Below are 15754 nucleotides of genomic sequence, written 5' to 3' on the forward strand. Positions count from 1 at the left end.
GGGATTTTGGAGGATCCCATAAGCACAGCTGAACAATTAGACCAATTTTTAAGTTCAAACATTTATACTTGGGAAGAAATGTGGTCAATAATAAAGATACTATTTTTTTCCAGAAGAAAGGGAAATGATCAGAATTGCAGGCATAAAAGCCTGGAGTAAAGAAAATGTACAAGGCTGCCACGGGGAGGATAAAATGCCAACTGCACCTCCTGAGTGGGGTCAAAATGATGAGGAGGGGAGAAAACATATGAATTAGTATTGTAATTTGATTGTTGGGGAAATAGGGGGAGCAGCATCTCGAGGGCAAAGTGCTGAGGGGAGTTTTGGGGCACAGCAGGAGAGGGGGGAGGCTCTGGCTGTGTGGTTGAGCAGACTTGGGAGAAATAGGAGGCAGTGTTCCAGAGTGGATCCTGAGACTGATGTGAAAAAAAGCTTTGTTAAGGATTGACTTTGTGCTTGGCCAGATAATGGAAAAAAATTGAAGATTGACATGACAAATTATTAGATGATTTATTAAAGGAGGCTCAGAAAGTCTGTAGCCAAAGCCAAACTAAAAGCAAAGATTGTGGCAGTCACCATGAGAGAAAACAATTGCAAGAAAACAATAAAAAAACCCACAGGCACTACTCCTAGATGCGACAGTGGTAGAGACAGGGGAACAGGAAAGAATAAAATCCCAACGCAATCAAAGTTTCAGGAACATTCTAGGAATGTCTGCTTTTACTGTAAGGGCGAAGGTCATTATAAGAGAGATTGTCCTAAGAGGGTAACAGATCTGAAAATTTATAAAGAGACTGGCACCGAGGAAGAATAGGGATGTTGGAGGCTCTATTTTTTGGGGGGACAAATACCATCTAGAGCCTGTGATAATTTTAGAAGTGGGTCCCGAAGAAGAAGAATTGGAGTTTGTGGTAGACACAGGGGCAGAAAGAACCTGTCTGTTAAATATTCCAAAAGGTAAGCAAAGATACTTTAAAAGTAACAGTGGCAAAAGGATAGAGTTTCACAGTTCTTGTCATTAAAAATACCTTAAAGATGCCTTTTGGGCTTGCCCATTAGCCCAGGAGAGCCAAGATATCTTTACCTTTGAATGGGCGGATCCACAAACTGGGAGAAAACAGCAATTAAGATGGACAAAACTACCACAGGGGTTTACTGAATCTCCAAACTTATTTGGACAAGCTTTAGAAATAATAGTACAAACTTTCCCCACTCCTCCTAGAATACAAATTATCCAATATGTGGATGATCTTTTACTTTCTGGGGAAGCTGAAGTTGGAGAGGCTACTATAAAGCTTTTGAATTTTCTTGGGGAAAAAGGATTAAGGGTATCAAAAGGGAAGCTGCCATTTGTAGAATCAGAGGCAAAATATCTTAGACACTTGATTAGTAAGGGTAGTCGGAAGCTCAACCCAGATCGAATCACAGGAATTCTATCCCTTCCCCCTCCCTCTTCAAAGGGGGAAATCAGAAAACTACTCGGATTATTGGGATATTGTAGATTGTGGATTGAGGGATACACACAGGCAATAAAATTTTTGTATGAAAAATTGACAGATGGAGATGATATAAAATGGACCAAAGAAGATGATGAAAAACTAAGAAAACTGAAGTTAAAACTGACCTCAATACCAGCTTTAAGCTTACCTTCACTAGCAAAACCCTTTCATCTGCATGTAAATGTAGAAAAGGGGGTAGCTCATGGGGTTTTGGTTCACGAGTGGGGAGGAGTAAAGAGACCAGTGGCTTATTCATCAAAGATGTTGGATCCAGTAAATCAACGTTGGCCAGTGTGTATTCAAGCAATAGCAGCTACTGCAATCCTGGTAGAGGAAAGTTGTTAAATGACTTTTGGAGGTAAATTGATTGTGTGCACACCTCATGTGATGCTTGTCCACTCTCAGCCCCCCAAATTACTAGGCTAGCCCAGATATACGAGGCCTTGAGGGGAGGCACATCAGGAGATGGGCAAAGATTCAAAAGAGGCAGAGGCTCTAATCCCTGATGCATTTGTTCAGCTTCTTTGTTCCATGAGATGAGGGGGAAAAGAGAGCGAACAGGAAGGGTCATAGCCTTATCTAGGCTTTGGACAGGGAGGGCTTTCTGGCTCTCTGCCAACCCCATCAGAGCAGGAAGGAAGGGACCAGGCTTATCTGATCCCAGTCATAGGGGTCCCTGGAAATGGGTAAAAGCATATCCTGAGTGCACTGTAGCACTCATGCAGTACGAAATGTCTTCCAATTTGCATAGTGATTTTTATCTTGAAATACATAACTTACTGTGCTCTAGGACTGAAAAACTAGTTTACAGCTGTGACATAGCAAAACCTGCTATTAATTTGAGTCGATGTGAGGCTGTTCAATCAAGTGGTTCTCAGTGTGTAAAGTTAAACTAAAGGTAACACCAGCTGCTTGGTAAGTCAATGAGAAACATTTTTCCTTCCAGCCAGTCCTTTTTCGTGTACCCAAATGTGTTTTGCTTTCTTCATTTTTTGTTTTGTTTGTCTGTTAGTTTTTCTGGAAGTGCTAACTACTTGCAGTGTATCTGGAACAGCAACTAAAGTTGTGCATGCCCAATACTTGTGAAAAATAAGGCTCAATTTTTTGTCCCAGAATGGGAGGTGGCTACATATAAAAGAGGGAACCTACAAAGCTAGATGAAGAAAAATTTTCAGTATCTTCTAATGTAAACTGTTAATTTGTTACTTTCAGTGTCACAGTGGGTGTGTGACACACACATATGAAAAAGATGGTGGGGGAGATCTCTGCTTGCTATAGTTTCTTATTTCTTGAATGAGTTAAAGAGCTATGAAGCAGTTGTGAGTTCCTTGTGTGGATTACCCAGGCCTGCAGGGAGGGCTTGGCCATGATTCCCTCTGTGCGGCAGGTAGCCCTGCTGCGTGGCAGCAGTGGCTTGCCTCTGGTGAGTTTGCAGGCAGGGTGCTTCACCACTGCAGTGCTCAGGTGCAGCTTCCTATTTTGACATTAAAGCTTGAATTCAAGAGTGCCTCTTCCCATACAGTTATTGTTGGTACTGTAGGAACCTCTTTAGACAGTGTTTTCTGGCAGTCAAAGAGAGAGTATTGCAGAGACAAATTCCTTACTTGCTGTCTCCCCCACTGTATCCATATTTTTTCTATTCCCTCTTCAAATTATAGATTTGTAAAACTCATGCTCTGTGTCCTCAGATGCACTTCCCAAATCAAACCTTGGCTTCTTTGCAAATTTTATTGCACTAACTAGCATTGCCTTAAATTTTTTTTGGTGTAGGCAGGATCACTTTGGAAGTAAGTTGTTGTTTACCTTGTTCCTGCAACCCTTTCAAGCTTGTGAATAGAAAATTGTGATAGCAAAACAAGTCTTTAGTTTTCTCACTGTCAGCTGTGAGTGGCTGGTAGCCTTGGTGGAGGGTGCCGTGAATTACACACCTGCAGAACACAGATAACAAAAGTAATTGAATTTGTAAGGAAGTTGAAAAAGGGGGGAGAGGTGACTGGCAGACTCACCTCTCCAGGATGTAGGACTAATGTTAGAAAATGGACTGATATTGGAATGTGCATGTTGAAATGTGAAGAGAGAAAAAGAGAGAGAAAGGAAGAGAGAGAGAAAGAGAGAGAGAAAGGGAGAGTGAAATACACCCCCAAAGTCCCCATACTGTAGCTATCTGTAAGTTCTCCCCCATTCCTGCTAGGTAGAGTGACAACAAGGGGGGGAAGTGGTGAAGGACAGAGTTAAACACAAGGCTGTGAAAAAGAGGGAGAGAGGGACCACCAATAGAGATAAGATCAAAGCAAAGAAAGCTGACTCTCACAAAGTGGTTTAATTTTTAAACAAGACTTCTTTTTTTTTTCTTTCTGATTTTTTAAGAAGTGGAGGCTTTTGTTTTTTGTTCTGAAGAATGGGTCTGTGTGGGAAGATTATGCTCCTGCACAGTGGGGGTGGAGGGAGGCAGAGATCTCTGAAGCTTGCTCTTGGGGAAAGAGGTTTATTGAGGGTGTAGGAAGGTTTGAGCCTCGTACTATCGTAGCACGAGGCCAGGCTTAAGAGGATGGGGGAGTGGAGAGACAAACGGTAGGAGAGGGGAAGCCCCAGGAGGGGAGGAGTGGAAGAAGTCCCAACAGGGGAGGAGAGGTATAAGAGGGGGGAGGGAGGAAGTCCAAGAGTGGGGAGAGGGTCCAAGAGGGGGAAGAGGTTCCAAGGGGGGGAGGAAGTCCAAGAGAGGGGGAACGGTCTAAGAGGGGGGAGAGGTTCCAAGAGGGGGAAGGGTCCAAGAGTGGGGAGAGGGTCCAAGGGGGGCAGGAAGTCCAAGAGACCGCATGGCCCCTCGGAGCCCCCTTATCAGGAGCTCCCAGGTGGGCCGGGACAAGGCATGGGCCAATAGGGTTACAGACGCTGATGTTTTAGGGGCAGGTACAGAGGTGTGGGATGAGCCATACAATCTTTTGGGGGGTGGGATGGAACAGTCCATTTCACTCCAGGACTCATCCAAGGGCAGAAGTGACATTCGGCTAGCTGAGAGATCAATCATATCTATCTATCATCTGCAACAATTGCCCCTTTTCGTTAAACTTTTTAAAAGGTAAATACTGACTTAATTACTACTTTTGCACAACTTGGGGTATATAACATATTGCTATTGAAACTACACTTATTACTCTTAAAACAATCAGGCTAACTTTACAGAGTTCCTTTAGCCAAGATGCAGAGCTCAAACCTTCAGATAAACTGTTTAGCTAGATTATTAATTATAATTGAGATGGCGTCTATTTCTTTACTGATTGTGCATTTTAACCTTTTGACTGCTTTAGTCTAATGGAAGAATTTAACTGAGGTAGTGTTATTAAAACCTTTTGGGGAAGGTTCTATAATTGACTAGGTTGAAAAAGTCTATTAGGGCTTTGTATCAGTTAGAGATATGGTATCAGAGCTTGCAGTCTTGGCCAGAGCAACCCAGGCATTTGTCTTTGGTTAACCTATAAGTGAAACTTCAATACAAAAATTGGGACAAGAGAACAACTGTAACAACAAGGGTACAAAAGTAACATGCATGTGAAAACAAATGTCCATAATCTTGAGTTGTTTCTGGCAGGTAGTTTTAATCTCGTCTTAGCACAGTTCAAGTCTGAGCACTTGCTTCTTGGTTTGCACCTGCAGAGTCACTGTTATCTGTGAGGGTACTGCTAGATTCTGGTGCGTGGTAGGACTTTACATTTTTTGCTGGGACCCCCTTGGATCTTTCACCTGTGAAAACACAAGCAAACTCTCTCTCCCATGTTACAAGGTTGCATGGGCTTTCTATTCGTCCTGTGACTGAGGTTTTGATTATGACTTTAATTTTTGCTTTTTTGTTGTTCAGAAAGTGTCTGTAAATTGGGATGTCAGGCCCTCCTATACAGCAATTTGAAAAATTGTATGCGTATGGGGCTTTGCTGAACCTGTTTTGGGGTGTGGCCTGATACATTCCCCTCTTCTGTTTTAATAAGCTGCATTCTAGGGCCTCAGACGTCTTTTCTATGGTACTTCCCAACAGCTGGTAACCATAGGAAAAAGGGAAACTACTATATTTTGCTGCTTTTAGGAATTTTCTCTCATCCTGAGATGGGACAGCTGTCCATTCTCTGGGACTATCTGGGTTGAATCTATGCCTGTCTATCAGTTGGAGGTTATCAATGGTTTTCTGGGCATTTTGGGAAACTGAGGCAGCAGGGGTGGTATTGGTAGGGGTAGCACAGTTCTCCGTGGATCCTGTACTCGTCAAAACAGCTGCCAGGTGGTATTCCTCTTTCCCTGGCTGCATGCTAAGCTGTGAATCAGATGCAGTGGCTGGTAGCTGAGGCAGTGGAGCAGGAGTAGTGATTGTCAGCAAAGGCTCATGGGAAAAACCCAAGGGCGTGGAGGGATCTCTCCAGGCTGAGGCTTCAGAATCATCATCTCCTGCCGGCAGACTGGCTGGGGAGTTTGTGGGGTTTGTAGGCTGTGGTTTTAGGGAAGCTGCTGGTGGCCCTAGGGCAGAGGCGTCCAGGGGCGGCGGGGGCGGCGGTGTGAGGGGAACTATTTGTTGCGCGGCTGGAAGGAGTTCCGGGTGGGTATCCGGCACGGAGGGATTTAGCGGCGAACCCAGAAGAGACTCGGCAGTCCCCGGCCCCGGCAGCGGCGGTGGAACTCCTCCTGCTGGCTCTGGGGGTCCTGCCGGCGCCGCCGCTGGGCTTGAGGGTTCTGGTTGATTGCAGACCGTGTCACGGGGCATGTGGGGAGTGGCAGGCTGCATCGGAGGCACGGCAGAGGCGGCAGGAACCGGCCAGACCGGGGGCACCGCAAAATGCGCATGCGCGGGGCGCGTCACGTGGTCCGCCAGCCGAGCCAAGATGGCGGCCATGTCTACCGCGCCACCGGGGACCTCTGATGTTGGGCTCGCGCCGCGGGGGGGTTGCCAAGGGGCGGGGGGTGGCGGGGTCGCAGCACGGGGTCCCGGGGTGTCCCCCCGCAGCCAGGGCTCGGGCTGGGGTGGGGGTGGCGGGTTTCCCAGTGGGTCCTGCCACGCGGCCGGGATTGGGGGCGTGGCCACGCGCTCTCCTGGTGCGAGCAGCGACGGCAAGGCAGCTTTGGCAAGTGCCGGTTCGAGTGTTTGTAGAAACACGGCAAAGCTGCTTTGTAACAGGCCAGCAAAAGTAGCAACCACCGCTACCAGATGTGTTTCGGGGGGAGCCGGGGCGGGCACGAGCCCCGTGGCCAGTAAGGGGGGCGGTTGTGGCCGCCGGGCCCGGCGCCTGGCGGAACGGTGCGAGGGTCGGGGGGTGCGGGGGGGGGCTGCGGCGAGGGCGCGGGGGCCGGGACAGAGGCGGCGGGGACGGGGGATGGGGCCGTGCGGCGCGGGGATGGAACGGGGCCGGGGCCGGCCGCGGTGGTTGGGGGGGAGTCGCAGCGGAAGCGGGAGGGGTGGGGGCGGCTGCGGAGGCGGGGGTTGGGCGGGTTGGGGGGGGGGGCCGCCGGGGCGAGGGAACTGCGTCGCTCGGGGGGGGGTCACGGCGAAGGTGGGGGCAGCTGCGGCGGTTGGGGGTGGGGTCGCGGCCACGGAAGGTGGGGGGGGGGTCATGGCGGACGCGGGAGGGGCAGGGCAGAAGGGGATCTCGGCGAGGTCGTCGGCAGCCGCGCGGGCCAGCCACATGGCCGGGACTGGCTTTCGTGGAACGAACAGTTCGGCCACAGCTGTAAATGCTGGGAGCAAATCGCAAGCATTGGGGTCTCTTCTATAAATGTCAATAAAAATCTTATCACCTACTGAGTCGCAGAATTCTTTGGTAAAGGTGGCTGACCGCTCAGCATGAGGGAAGTGGGGCAGGACCCATTCCAGGAGGGTTTTTAACTCTTTCTTAGGCAAAGTACTGTTATGACTACGTAAAAGATGGTTAAGTTGCTTATAGAGATCTCTATCAAGGGCAGAGTGGGATTGTCCCATATTTTAGACCTGTGTAGCTCACCTCGAGTTCGCAAAAGCAGAGACCCTCTCCTCAGGGCTCTGCACAGGTCCCCTCAGAGCTCAGGGGCTCCTAGATGGGCCGGGACAAGGCATGGGCCAATGGGGTTACAGACACTGATGTTTTAGGGGCAGGTACAGAGGTGTGGGATGAGCCATACATCTTTTGGGGGGTGGGATGGAACAGTCCATTTCACTCCAGGACTCATCCAAGGGCAGAAGTGACATCCGGCTAGCTGAGGGGACAATCATATCTATCTATCATCTGCAACAGGTCTGTAATACTAAAACAGGTAAATGTTGCCAAAAAAAAAAAAAAAAAAAAAAAAAGCAAGAAATGTGATACATTTCATGTTAAATTTGTCCTAGTCTTTTTTATTTAACTAATTATAGCTCACAGGAAGAAGAATTGGCCTCTGCAGCTATTAACACAGACAGATACAAGAAGAAGAAGCGGCTGTAGAAAAAATCTTTTTAATTAAACCTAAAAAGTTCTGAAGAAAACTAGTGGTAAAAGTTAATGCAGTATTGTCTTTCTTTTACCACTGTGTTATTAAGTTCTTTCCAGGTACCACAGTGGGACTCAGATTCAGTCAAAGAAAAAAACTGAGAGTTTCTAGCCAGGCAGATGCCTGGGAAAGAGCTGGAGAAGAATGTAAATAATTCTTTATCTCTCTTGTTTTTCACATTGTTTATAGTTAAGTTCTATCACTGTTCGTCAAGCACTTTGCACCAATGCTTTGGGTTGTTTTCACTTCAGAACCAATAGATTTGGTCCTCACAAAGCTCTGTATAAAAGAGCAGTGTAGTTTGAATAAATCAGTCTTACTCTCACAGCCTTCTGAGTCAAGTCTATTCATTCGCGTCCTGCCTCGACAGCGACATACCACTAAAGCAGCAATCCAAACCACAGAAAGAAGGTGAATTCATGAAAGCAAAATCAAAGAACTTCTGAAGAACCTTGAAGAATGGACTATCATATTAAAACTGGGTGATACCAAATTGACTTTGAACTGGGACTGGGTGGTAACAGTTTGGGAAGACCCAAATCAACCTAGGAAGGTACAAAGAATAGCACCTAACTGAGAAATAAGGCAAAGCTTACAGCATGGCTTTTAAGCACTGCCTGAATAAGCCCTGAGGTGCGTCCAACACCTCCTCGGGAGAGGAGTACTGCCACTTCAAACATGAGGATCAGAACTATTTTAATCAAAGAGTTCCTATTCTGGCCTTAGCCTGTGAATTTTACAGGGAAGAAGGGAAATTGCCAATAATACTGTAATGTATACTTTATTTGATTCATCCCAATTTTGGACATGCAAACTGGGTTATAAGTGAATGTTTAAATTATGGGATAAATTGTCATTGTAGTTCACAAAATCTGTGTTCTCGTTGCAAGAGGTATTGAGTACTGAATCTATCCCCTATACAGAAAGAACTGAAAACTGAAGTAATAAATTGGTTTTGTGGATGGCAATTATCAGTGCCTGTGGACTGAGAGATACCTGAGGAATGGTGGGAAACCACAGTTAAAAGGTGTCAAAACCAATTTGCCTGGAAATTAGTAAAAAAGGAGTGACAAGGGAAACAGAAGGCAAGCCTGGATTGACCACTGTACTCGCCACCGAAAAGATCACACGTACCTGCTATGGGAAGCAAATCCATAGGCAGGGGAGGTGGGTGTATAAGTCATACCAGGCCTCTGTTATTCCTGTTTCTGTCACTCATTTGTTGTCTTTTACCTTTTGAGATACCAGCAAGATCGTGTCACAAATGCTACAGGAAAGTATTACATGGAAAGAAATCAAAATTCCTTTTTTGTTACACACACCCATGTCAACAGCCACTGTTATAACCCATACAAATTAAGTACCTGCAGGAAAAAGGGGGAAAATTATTACATTACAAAGAAGTTAGGAAAAAGTAGTAATACATGGGGCATGGAATGTCCAAAAGGAGAGAGATGGATTTGTTTTACATTTGATCTCAGAAATATAGTCCAAGACTTGGAAAAAAGGGAATTAGTAAACAAAAAAGGTAAAACCAGCACAGCAGTCTAGCTCTGTATTGACCCCAAATTATATACTGAATCATATTATAGGACTCCAAGCAGTTATAGAGAAGATAACAAACAAAGCTGCCCAGGCATTGGAATTAATATTGAGTCAGTATCGTGGTTTGACACGGAAAAAGAATTTTCTTGGAAGGAAGAGGTCAATTTGGATATTGACCAATTGAAGGTGGACACGCCTCTGAGAACACAGAGGGGTTAAAAGCAGAATTCCCAGGAGAACTTGCTCTCTTTGGTTCCGGTCAGCGTGCAGTGCAAGACTCTCCACTGCTTGTCCCATGGCTGGGTGGGGGAGGGGAAGGCCCATGGCCTGACTGAGGTAGGTTGAAGGGTGGAGGGACTGGAACCAGGCTGGCCCCCTGCAGATGGAAGGGTGGAGAAATCTGGGATGTCTCCGTTCCACCCCCAGAGCCAAGAGAGAGAGAGAGAGAAAGAGAGAGAGAGAAAGAGACAGCGGCGGTTTGTCAGCAGTTCACCGCGGGAAAGGAGAAGAGCGAGGGGGGGCCGCAAAGTGCCCAGCTGGCCGCGGGAGCCGGAGCCTGGGCATCGAGCCATCCCTGGGAGTCGGGACTTTTAACCCTTCCTGAGAAATGAAAGCTCTGTGAAATTTTTCTCCTCCCTGGTTTGAAAGAGAGGAAGAGAGACAGCTTGGACCCTGGGATGTTAGAAGGAGAAATTCTAGATGGGAGGGAATGATGGAGTGGCTTTTGGCTGGACTTTTTCTTGGTAGCCACAGACTGAACCAATCTTCTCCTCCAAGAGAGACTGTATTTTAGGAGGATGCCAGTGAGCCAAAGAGACCATGCTTCAGCTGGGAAAAGACAGAAGTGGAGTGAACAGAGAAAAAGTTAGGGGGGTTGTGGTGGTGCCCCCTGTCCTCAAAGAAGAAGAAGAGAAGAAGATCTCTGTTCTTGGACCCTCGGCCCCAGGGGAAAATGGGGGGGACTGGGGTCCCAAAAAATTGCAAAACTGAACTGTTGTTTTTTTCCCCTGTTGGCTGGGCATCCTTGAAAGGAAAAATCCTAAAAGCAGTCTGTCCATCCATGCATTGGTGGTGAGAGCACTGTGCATGGAAAGGAGAAGGGTCACCATGGCAAACTTTTTCTCTGTGCGGTGCCATGTGTGACATGGAAACACATGATGTGGCATCTGTGTTTCTTGGGGGTCTGTGGCACAGGAGAGACTCCTCTTCCCTCGATGGACTAGGTATCGATTGCCTGGAGGGTGGAAACCTGATTGGAGTCCAGATTGTGTCTCGCTGTGGTTTGTTGGAGTCGGGTGGTGAGAGGAGGAATGCTTTGCAAGGTTTTCATTTTGATCTTTGTGTGTGCTTTTTTCTTTCTTTTTTTCTTTTATAGTATTAGCTTAATACAATTTTTTCCTGTTATTAAGCTTGGGTCTGCTTTGCTCTGTTCTCGATTGCATTTCACAGCATTCAATTGAGAGATTGCATTTTCATGGGGGCCCTGGCATTGTGCCAGTGTCAAACCATGACAGTCAGCAAAGACAAACAATAACTGCAGTGTATTAAAATAGGTTGGCTTTACACTATTTATTGGCTAAAGAATGGGGTGTACAGATTGTTGAAAATAGATGGCAATGGGGAAGTCATCCTGGAAAAAAACAAAGGATATGAGAATAAAATTATGTCCCAGCTATCAGTCCAAAAATGGGAAAACAGTGTTAAAAACTAACAGGTGGGGTTATGTATTGAGAATGGGATGGTGGAAGAAATTAGGATTCTTCCTTTTATGTGTTACAAGTGTTTTGATATTTCTTCTTTGTTTAATCCCATGTTTTATTTGATTACCAACAGAGTCCAAAGAATGCAAGAGGATCAGAAATATTGCTCAAGTCAAATGATTTATAAAGAATAAGAGGAGGGATTGTGAAAAATGCATATTTTATGATTGACTTTTCACAAATGTTACGTTGAATATTATATGTGTAATGTTAGAAAGGTATGCTGTATTGTCTTATGTAGTGTGTTAAATGTAGTTTTAGGTTGCAAGATAATGTTAAAATAGAAACTCTGCAATATAGGATTTGTTACAAGCTCAAGCAGGAAGATGAGATAATCATGAAACTCTTCACACAGAGATGTCAGCGAAGGGGGTCCATAAAGACTTACTGCCTCCTTATCAGAAAAGACATTCTTCCACCTTCTCTCTGCTTTTGTAGAACCAACAGGATTAAGGAGAAGAAGTTTACAAAAACCAGAAAAGTTATTAATTTACAAGGAATTTATGCATCGTGTATGAGATCTATGAATATGCAACAGGATTTTAAGGTTATTCCTTTGTTCACAAGGTATGCTTTTAGTGACTTAGTGTCCGAGAGCATCCGAACGTCCATAATTCTTTGCTTTTTATTGTCTTGTAATTGTCCTAACTCTAAACTTTATTACTCTGATTGTATTGTTATTTTAATAACCATTTTATTATTATTAAACATTTAAAATTTTAAAAACCAAGTAATTGGCGTTTTTCACATATCACACCTCTTTCTTCTCAAGAATATAGTCCTGACTGCTCCAAAGGTGAAATTCTCTCTTCCCAGAGCCCTGACGATGTGGCAGGGTCCTTGAGAACTGCAGAACACATGCTGCAGAGCAATGGAGGGTGCCATGTGCTTCCTTCTCCTTCCCATAATCCCTCCTTTCCTGCAATCCCCGCCCCAACTCCATATCCTTTCCCCAAACCCTTTATGCCCTCGGCAGCCCCACCCCATCCTTCCTCCCAGTGCATCCTTCTGAGTTGCCACGGAAACGGGGGAGGGGCCGGCCCCTTTGCAGCCTCCAAGCCAGATGACGTTGGTGGGGGAGGGCCAAGCCCAGCTCACTGCCTCGGCGGGGGAAGGGACTCCCCCGCAGCAAGAGGACATGAGCAGCCTCTCCCGGGACCCTGGGAAAGGGGTACAGAGCTGTTTCTCACCAGGCCTCAAGGGATGGGGGAGGGAATGCCTCCTGCCTCTTTGAGCACTGGAAGAGCAGCAGAAATTTTTGCAACTCAGAAAAATGCTGACGAAAGCATACCCTCTGTAGCACCTGTTGTATATCTTGGTAAGAGAAATGGGACTAGGGCTTGCCAACCGTTACCCTATAGAGATAAAACAGAGATCTGCAAAATACAGAGAGAATTTGGGAGATCGAGCGAGATTTTCAAAGGGATGATGAGGGCAACCTTTAATTCAAATGAGATGGTACACAAGGACATTAAATATTTGTTTAGATGTCTGTTAACTCCCTCAGAATATGGTCTGTGGGAAGGCAGATGGAAAGTGCCTTTAACAGCAGTATTACAGGAGATTCAACAAACTCCTGGTGAAGCACATGACAAGGATGGCAATTCTATTACAAAACACCACCTGTGCGGTGAAGGTGACTGGCACTGTCCAGAAAAACAAACTCGAGTGTTATCTAAGTCAGTTTTAGATAAGATATGTAATGTTGCAGAAATAATGTTTTATCAGTTACCAACAATTGAAGCTAAGGGCAGTTGCCTTAACATTAAACAGTTTCCTTCAGAGAATTTCTTACAGTTAGTGGATCGGTTAAGAACACAAGTGGAGAGACAAGTACAAGATCCAGTGGTACAGGCAGAATTGATTAAAGAGATGACTCAGAGGAATGAGACCTGCCGTAGAATTATTCTCAGCCTTCCCCTTGACCCACCACCTAGTCTTTCACAGATGATAGAAGCCTGTACCAGGAAAGCAGAACTATTCAGTAGTCCTGACAGAAATACAGGATCGGCACACCCACAGCCTGTGGCAGATGCGGTACCAGATCCAAGGAGGCAAACAATGTCACCAGACCAGCTGCAGCACATCATCTGCCTCTGTTGCAAGAAACCAGGACATTTCTCCAGAACCTGCCCCCTAAACCAGAAACAAAGTTCAACAAACAAAAAAACTGAATTTACAGCACGGACCTGCTGTCAGTACAACTACACGCAAAGATATAAATATAGCAGGACCCACACGTGCAAACGCCTCTCTCTCAACAAATAAGGGGGAGGAAGGGACCCATAGTGGGGGTGGCAGAAAAATAAAAATGTCAGATGTTCAACTAACAAGGTTTGGCAGCTGCTAGGCCGATTTTGGCTCATGACTACCAAAGGTTTTCATTTCAGATCTACTGATTGGGAAGTCATTAGAGTGGACCTGTCAAACATCTCACAGGACATGAAGGTTTACCACATGGGACCGAACAGTATTTTGTTATTGGCGACACAGCACACACACCCTTGGAGATTGAGGTAGAACCCGAAGAATCTCAGGAATTGCTTCGCAAGTGCCTGGGCCACCCAATGTGTCTGTTGATGCAATCTCCGCAAAATTTTCCTAGTGTAATCCTTTGACAATAATTCCCTCCCATTTGGTAATTTCCACTTACCTCCTTCCCGATGGCCCCTGATCTTCTGGTAACCTTCTACCTCCTTCTGAGAAGGAAGAGGGGGAAATTCCTGGGCTTCCCCTTCCTCAATCTCCAGGTATTTACCTTCAATAATGCAGCACCCTTTGCCTCTTTGTCTGCTAAGTTGTTCCTTCGGATCCTGAACTGCATTCTAGTTTGGTGTCCTCTCACGTGGACTATGGCAATTGCCTCTGATCCCCTAATTGCTTTCAGAATTTGTTTGATTATTTCCTCATGTATCAGTCCCTTTCCTCGAGTGTTGAGCAATCCCCTCTCTTCCCAGATCTTCCCAAAGGTGTGTACCACCCCAAATGCATACCTTGAATCAGTGAAAATCATTCCCTTTTTCCCTTTCAGTCCCTTCAATGATCTATACACTGCATACAATTCACAAGCTTGAGCTGGCCACCCAGCTCTCAGGGGTCCCGACTCCACCACCTCCCCATCCTTCCATCTATCACCGCACATCCAGACTTCCTTTTCCCATTCATAACCCTTGATGACCCATCCAAAAATGAATTTTCTCCTTCCTCAAGTTCTTCTTCCAAATCAGGTCTTATCTTGGTTTGTAATCCCACCACTTCAGCACAGTTGCGATAAGGGACCCCTTTTGCTTCCCCAAACAGAAACTGAGCTGGATTTTGTGCCAAGGTGGTTCTTAACTCTAAATCGTGGGAGTGGATCAGGATAGCCTCATATTTCAGAAGCCTAGCATCCATCAGCCACTTATCTGCTTTCTGCTGTAGAATGCTCCTTACATTGTGGGGGGTGTAGACTGATAATGAAGCCCAAAAGGTTACTTTCTTAGCTTCTTCTACTAATATTACTACTGCCACAATTGCTTGTAAGTGGGCCACCCCCTGCTGACAAGATCCAGGAGTTTTGATAAATACCCAACCGGTTTTTTAGTCCCTGCCCAGTCCTGAGTTAGAACTCCATGGGCAGTGTGATTACCGACATCCACAAATAACTGGAAGGGTCTTTTTACATTGGGGAGGCTTAGCACCGGAGCCGCCATAAGGGTTTCTTTTAGCTCCTTGAAGCTTTCCTCATCCTGGTTGGTCCATTTGAGCCTGTCTGTGGTAAGCTTTTCATAAAGAAACCTTACCTTCTCACTGTAACCTTCAATCCATTGCCTGCAATAGCCCAAAAGTCCCAGTAGTTGTCTGAGCTCTCTCTTTGTTTGTGGGGGAGGTAATGTGATTATCCCTGCCACCCGGTCCGAGTCCAATTTCTTCTTGCCTTTTGTCAGCCAGTGCCCTAGATATTTTGATGCTGTTGAGGCAGGACGGGAATGAGGAGACTCTGCTCAGAATGCTGTTGAGAGTAAAACTCCGATTTATTTCAAAATGCATCGCTCTTTACACAGAGCTTTGTCCAGGCCAATTCCATTGGTCCTGAAGTGAAAACAACTGTGCATTGGTGCACAGTGCATGACACACAGTGATAGAACTTAACTATAAACAATGTGAACAAGAGATAAAAGATTATTTACATTCTTCTCCAACTCTTTCCCATGCTTCTGCCTGGTTAGAAACTCTCAGTTTCTTTCTTTGATTGAATCTGAGACTGACATTTCCTTTTTTCTGTTTAAAGAAGGAGGCGGTGTTTGTCAGGGTACCTTTCAGAGAAGAGGACAAACACGACTCCGAGGTTCACTAGTTGATAATTCAAAACCTCATCGGATGTTGGCTCAGAACGGTCAAAGAGCTTCCAAACTTATAATTTTCAAGGAATCAGTTACCAACTCTAGGATAGCAACAACTCATTGTCAGTCTGTCAAAACTGGCAGT

At 45.7% G+C, this 15754-nt stretch overlaps 2 long non-coding RNA genes across 2 annotated transcripts in view; both read left to right on the forward strand.

Annotated features, from left to right (window-relative positions):
* Positions 1-15754, forward strand: part of LOC146763208 (uncharacterized) — a 662135-nt gene that overhangs the window by 426765 nt on the left and 219616 nt on the right. The window lies entirely within an intron of this gene.
* Positions 10730-12017, forward strand: LOC146763221 (uncharacterized). The gene is made up of 2 exons (XR_014952622.1): positions 10730-10849; positions 11361-12017. It is a non-coding gene; the product is annotated as an uncharacterized LOC146763221 (long non-coding RNA).

The sequence above is a fragment of the Lonchura striata genome, chromosome W (genome assembly GCF_050655825.1).
Source record: "Lonchura striata isolate lonStrDom1 chromosome W, ASM5065582v1, whole genome shotgun sequence".
In the NCBI taxonomy this organism is placed as follows: domain Eukaryota; kingdom Metazoa; phylum Chordata; class Aves; order Passeriformes; family Estrildidae; genus Lonchura; species Lonchura striata.